The sequence below is a fragment of the Sorex fumeus genome, unplaced genomic scaffold (assembly GCF_029834395.1).
Source record: "Sorex fumeus unplaced genomic scaffold, SorFum_2.1 ptg000098l, whole genome shotgun sequence".
NCBI classification, from domain to species: Eukaryota; Metazoa; Chordata; class Mammalia; order Eulipotyphla; family Soricidae; genus Sorex; species Sorex fumeus.
The window spans coordinates 39847922-39855048 of NW_026606155.1; the positions used below are offsets into that span (position 1 = coordinate 39847922).

Consider the following 7127-nt stretch of genomic DNA (forward strand, 5'->3'; position numbering starts at 1 on the left):
TACAGGACTCAAGAGTCTGCAAGGGTTTTGAGGTCAGTCAGTTCAATCTTCTGCTCAAGCCCCCTTATACTTTTTTTTCTGTAGATAATTAATCATGGTAATCATAGGAAGGTGAAATTCAGTTCATATTTCACAGTGTTATTTGATTTAATCACCACCACAAAACTTGTGAAATGAGTAACACTGTATGCCCATTTTACAGATAGGAGATCTAAAGACTAAAGTATAGATGGTCTTTAGCTCTCTGTGGGAATGTTTACTGTCTCACAGTTCCATGATAGAGGGGATAAACTTGTAGACAGTTTCTTTATAAAAACTAATTTCTAAATTTTTCCTCCCTAAATGCATCACAATTCTAAATTTTTTAATAAAATAATTGTATATTTTATTGGTTGATTTATTGTTTAAAGAGGAATAAATTTCTCTAGATGTTTACATTGTAAAGGAAAATATGAAAGAAAAAATTCAGTACTCTCAGATAAGTTCAGCTATACTGACTTTTAAGATTGGTTAGTTGTACTGGGAGTTACTCTGAAGCACATTTTCAACTTTATCAAAAATGAATAGATATTTACTGATGAAAGATTATACAACTTTGAAAGATGCAAATTCTGAAATTGGTCTTTTACTACTTGAAAAAAAACTCCCCATTAGTGTACAGTCTTGTGAATGAAGAATAAAAAAAAATATGGAACGCCTCACGAATTTGCTTGTCATCCTTGCGCAGGGGCCATGCTAATCTTCTCTGTATCGTTCCAATTTTAGTATATGTGCTGCCGAAGCGAGCACAACAATTCTAATTTTCTTAATTCAATGTGGACTGTTTCTCCCCGACTCAGCATGCTCAGTCTCTTGCTTTCCCTGTCTTGTTAGGCAATGTCTTCCAAAAAGCATTCCTTGGTTTGTCTTTCATTTGCCCTTTGCTTCAAGGAAGGTCTCCATGGACAATGTTGCCTTTTTCTAGGATCCAGAAGCTCTAAGCAGGTAATAGTTCGGGTGTCCTTCTCAAGCAGACAGTGGTGCTATTGTGCAAGTCAAAAATCAAGACACACACTGGTCTTTCAATCTTCCCATACTCGACTTTTCTCTGAAGCTAGTGAGTTTGCTAATTGTAGAGGCTGTGTAGCCTTGCTAACAAGCTGCTGGACAGAGGCATCATTTGCTCGCAAGGGGGAAAGACACAATACAGCTATGGGGATGTGAGACTCAGAAAGCTCCAGAAGTTCTCAAAATACCACTTAGCAGGGAGATGGACTTGGATGTAAATTCGTCCTGGTGCTGAACATGTCCATTAATTAACATTCAGAGAAATAAAGAAAAATGAGGATTTAAAGGTCAGTGCATTAGCATTTCACCCCCATTTCTGAATAGTTGTTTGTGTATACTAATTTTCCACCCATTCCTTCTATTAATCACTGTCTCTAAGGAGAACTTGGCCAAAGCACATTAGCAGACACGACTCCTGGTAGCAATATTCTCTGCAAATAATAATCAAAGACATGTCTGTTTATTTGCTCAATTTTAGCGTGTTTGTGTCAAAGAGAGTCATGGAGGTGGTTAAATCTTTAAGCTCCCTCTGAAAAGCACCCACACAAAATTTCTTGTTTCTCTGAAAACCAGGATAGTGTAAGGCTGCTTTGTGGTATTGTTTTTTAATCTCTCTCTCTCTCTCTCTCTCTGTTTCTTTTGAAAAAAGATGCATTAGTATCAGACTCTTCCTATGTGAGTCAAAGAGAAGTCATCACAATCTTTATTTGTAGATCATACATGTGTGTTAGAATGTCAGAACACACGAGGAAGGTTGGATTTTTATGAAGCAGTTCGAGTTGGTTGTTTGAAGCAGAAATTGGTCATTTTTGCTCATCTGCCACCCACACCCATCCGCAAGAACCTAAAAGCTCTGACCTAAGAGGAGCTCCATTTCATGAAAATTTACCCTATTTTGATTCTTTCCACAGTCTTCTATAGGCAAAGAGCAATCAGTGGTCCTGAATGGATGAGAGACCTGTTACATAGCAGAATTCCCAAATTCCCACAGGCTTAGAGAAGTGAAAGGTGCTATATATTTCCTCCAGGAGGATTTGCAAATGAACTTACACTTCCTCTTTACCTCCTAACCTTTATATGAAGCATTTTGCCTCTTACTGTGGAAAAGTGGGCCGGAGTGATAGCACAGCAGGTAGGGTGTTTGCCTTGCATGATGCTGACTTAGGTTTGATTCCTCCATCCCTCTCGGAGATCCTGGCAAGCTACTGAGAGTATTCTGCCTGCACCGCAGAGCCTGGCAAGCTACCCTGGCATATTCAATATGCCAAAAACAGTACCAAGTCTCACAAATGGAGGTGTTACTGGTCCCTGCTTGAGCAAATTGATGAACAACAGGACAACAGTGCAGTGCTACTGTGGAAAAAGAGTGGGGTTCATTTTATATTAGACAACACCCAGTGATTCTGAGGGCTTACTCCTGGCTCTGTGCTCAAGGATCACTTCTGATGGAGCTTGGAGGACCATGTGTTGCTAGAAATGGAATCTTTGTCAACTGCATGCAAGACAAAGACCCTACCTGCTATACTATCTCTGACCCAAAATATCAGTGTGTGTGGAGGAATTTTGTTTTGGGGGAGGATGCACTTAGCACTGTGCTGGGCTCTCTCCTGTCTGTGTGCTTAGGAATCATTCCTTATGGGAATCAGGGTACCATATGGGGAGCCAGAGATTGATTCCAGGTTGGCCACATTCAAGGCAAGTATCTTGCACCTTGTATTACATCTCCAATCCCAGACAGTGGTATTCTTAATGGAAGATGGTCTTAGAGAAATTATATTTCAGGTGATTTCTTTGCAGGGAGACATTTTAGAATCTGAGGGACTGGGGAGTTAGGGTACAAATTATTATAGCCAATGAACATGGCCTTGGGTTTTGGTGGCAACAAAACATACTTGTTTTTAACTACACATTCATTTTATATTTCCTTCATGTACATACTCACATATGTCAAATACAGAGTGTTCCTAAAGCTGATGGAAAAAGGAGCTAATGTTCTGACAATTTATCTTTGAGATCATTTTATTTTTAAGCAAGCAGCCAAAAGTCATTCTAAGCCAGCAGCTCAAAAGGTCATCTGGAAAATTTGTAGCCATCTTTGGATAATTTCTTATGCACAAGAGGAGACTATGTCAGAACAAAAAAAAAGGAGAAAACTGGTTCTTTTTTCTAAGCATCAACCATCAACCTGAGAAGTAAGAATCCTTCATGTGCCCAGTGGCAGTGCCTCCTCCTTCCAGCTCATCTGCTGGTCTCACCCAGTTGATGCCAAGGTTTATTATTACCCAGGTGAGGTCATAAGAACCTGATTGATTTACTGGCTTTCAGAATGCTGAGTGGTATCCGATGAACTCTTTTATTATAAATAAAATAAGCAAGAAACTGACCTCTTGTTATATAACTTTGTTTTATTTATCCCATCAATTCTATCTAATGATAAATATCCAAGAACAGTTAATCTCAGAACGTGACTGAAAGTAGAAATCAAAGACGGTGACGGTCACGATCCTCCCGTTGTTCATCGATTTGCTCGAGCAGGCCCAGTAACGTCTCCATTGGAGACTTTGTTGTTACTGTGTCTGGCATATCGAATACTCTCGGTAGCTTTCCAGGCTCTGCCGTGCAGGTGAGATACTCTCGGTAGATTGCCAGGCTCTCCGAGAGGGGCGGAGGAATCGAACTCGGGCGGCCATGTTGGACGCTTCTAAGGCAAATGCCCTACCGCTGTGCTATCGCTCCAGCCCTAAAGTATGATATTTAGGAATAAATATAACCAATGTGATACAAGACTTCTAATATTCATAAGCAGGTCAAGTTCTCTGAGGAAGGTGAAATAAAACACTAAATTGAAAGAGGGACCTTATTCAGCAGTGCTCAGTGCTTACTCTTGACTGTGCTCAGGGATCACTCCCAGAGTACTTACTTGGGAGACCATATGTAGGTTCTAATGGGTTAGTCACCTGGAAAGCAAGCATATACTACCTTTCCATTCCCCAAAACATTATATTTTGACTGTGACTCAGGAGAAGTCCCTGGACTAATTTAAAAATAAAGAAGTTCAAAATAAAAAAATATGGCCAAAGTTACAGAAAATGAAGATTTTGTCTATAGAACTGTATACAGGGATCACTCCTGGTAGTACTCGAGGGACCATATAGGGTGCCTGGCTTACATAGGGAGCAGGATTGGGAGAGATCCCTGGGACCCTGGGAGAGAGAAGCAGACTCTCTGGTGATTGGTGTGATGTTGGAATGACTTATGCATGAAAAGAAAACCATTATTAATAGTATTATAAATACCTGCACCAATAAAAATGTTTTGTTTTGTTTTTAAAGAGGATATGGCTACATTGCTGTTCAGTATAGTTTCAACTCCTAGAAAGGTGAATACAAATTGACCATTGGTGATTTATAACACTCTGAGCCACCCAAACTTCCCAGTCTAGTGCACCTCAATCCCTGAGACCCAAGGTCAGTGAGCAAGAGGTCTCCACTCCAGACAGTCTCAGGAGTAGGCATATAACTTAGTAATAGAGCACTGGCTTTGTGGATAAGAGTCCATCCTCAGGATCCTAGTACAGCTCTATGGCACCAGCATTACCATCGTGGTTCCCAATAGCACAACTGTGCCATCACCAAGACTGAGAAAGTGTGCTCCAGAGCCTAGCATATGGCTTCAGATAGTGGAAAGACCACACAGCAAGAACAAATGGAAGGGACTAGGGAAAAAAGGTCCTAGAAGACCATTTAAGGCCAACAAATACTGTCAACTTAGTAATAAGAAAATAGAAATGACTGATTTACACTCTGGTCAAGACAACAAGTTCATTAAGAATATGCAAGCATGGGGCAAGAGAAATAATATAGCAGGTAAGACAATTGTCCTGAAAAAGATGATCCATGTTTAATCCCTTACCCTCACTGTCCCCCCAAAAAACCCAAATTAAAGAAGAATATATGTGCTTAACTGGGCCCTCCCTGCCCTTAAATAGATCAAGTTTAACAAAATGTTCAGGTAAAAGAATTCTGATGAACCAGGTGACACTTTGGGTCCTTGTGGTCCTTTGTGGGAACTCAGAGTTTTCTCTGGCCAAGGGATCCATCAACAGAAGCCACTGGTGGGCTCTGAGGTCCTGATATACCCCTGCCTTCCCCAAACACAACCAGTTTAGAATGAGCTAGGGTCACAGTGGCTGAGATATTTTTCATGGTGGGCTCTGTTCTATTGCCTTGCAGAGAGCCCTCAACACCCAGGGAGTCCCTAGAACGTCCGTTGTGTGTCACCCACAGGAGCCCACCATATGGACCCCACCTAGGTCTATGGCCACCAGCAGCATCCAAGTCTGCTCTAGCCCTAGTCACGACTGTTGAAAATGACTATGTCATGACTATGGAAAAATGAGGTCAAATTTTCTGGCCCATTTCAGAAATTTACTTGCTAAAGTTAGACTTCTGGATATTTAGCTACTCAATATTTGGGCAGCTTATTCTCCCACTTCTAAGTAGTCATTCCAAAAATGTTCGTAGAATCATTACACAACTCCAGTGAGCCAGTCTTTGTTACTAAGTCAGTTGAGCATAGCAGATCTTTTTCCTTTTAGATAATTCCTCTCAACCCAGGCTCCTCAGGTACCATGCACAGAACCTACTCCCTGGGCATCCTGCAGGAGGCCAGGCATGTGCAGATGAAGGGAACACCAGCAACTATGGGGACATGGCTGAGTCAGGGCACACTTTTACCTCTCTATAGGAATCTACACCCCTCCACTCAGCTCCAGGCTCTCAGAAAATGCCCACAGGGAATGAAGGACATGAGACTAAGAGCAGAGAACCTACATACAAAGGAGGGTAGTCAGAACCATTTGCTTCCTCTGATCTGTGACACCTATCCCAGAAAGGGAAGAATGAACTTCTAATTCCAAATAGATGGTGTATAGTTTTAAATTACAGAAGAGCCCTTGGCTAGTGGCTAGGATCAAAATTGAGTTTGGATGGTAGAAAGCTGGAGAACAGCCTCTACCTTTTCTGTAAGATTGATCAAATCCTTCTGTTATGCCGCAGCCTCACCTACTCAAAAGGATCATGCAGGAAACATTTGCAGAGCCATGTAGTGTCCTAGTTTGCTTCCTGTGGAAGAGGGAAAAGGAGAAAGGAGATGTTTTCTCATCTCAAGTCACACAAGAAATCCAGCCCCACAAAAGACACGTCTATTGTAGCAGGACTTTTTTGTGTTTAACAAAGGGAAAATGTGTAGAACAGCTCTGGGTGACTTGAAAACTCACCATCAAAATGTTTTCTGTATTCTCATGAGTGGATACATGTATTTTATTTTTACCAAGAATACCAGGTTTGATAAGTACTTCTTAGCATCAATCTTAAAGCCACAAGGCTATGAGAGAGCAAGATATTTTTATTCCTATTTTAGAAACAAGATGTATGAATCTATTAACTTAAATACTCATGCAGTTACTTTTCCACTCAGCAATGTAACCATCCATCCCCCATCCTTTCCACCCTTATAGTACAAAGAATGCCAGAATCATAACAAGAAGTAGGAGAATGTAGAACTTTACAGTATTTCTCCCCTTCCATCCTTTACCATTGATAAGTCAGGATCCAATGAGAGAAACAGAAGCACCTGAAGATAGTACATCAGAGATATATTGTAAAGCACAGTTTATATGACTGTAGTTGCTAACTAGGAATCCAAAAGTCATATCAAAAGTTGTCAGGAAAGACAAGCTAGAAATCTCAGTCACTGCTGGAAGCTGCCATCCACAGTAAAATTTCTCTTCTCAGAAAAGCCTCAGCTTAGTTACAAGACTTTTAAATGATTGGAATGAGCATAGGCTGAATAAATTTCCTTATTTACATGATTTATTATGGTTGTAAAATAAGCCACTTGCAGGATGCAGGGTGTAACAGAGGTCCATCAGAAAATAAAGTATCATACAATAAATATATAAAATTCCTAAGAATAGATGAGAAATAGATACTGCAGTCTATCATTATGTTGTACACAAGAAACTGATATAGGTTTACTTGTCAATTTTGAAATTTAAGTGCTTTTAGATTTTAATTTTA

General features: G+C 40.4%; 1 non-coding gene across 1 annotated transcript; it reads right to left on the reverse strand.

Annotated features, from left to right (window-relative positions):
* Window positions 1-682: 682 nt before the first annotated feature.
* LOC130042122 (U6 spliceosomal RNA) lies at window positions 683-789 on the reverse strand. Its single transcript, XR_008795099.1, has one exon. It is a non-coding gene; the product is annotated as a U6 spliceosomal RNA (small nuclear RNA).
* Between the last annotated feature and the right edge of the window lie 6338 nt (window positions 790-7127).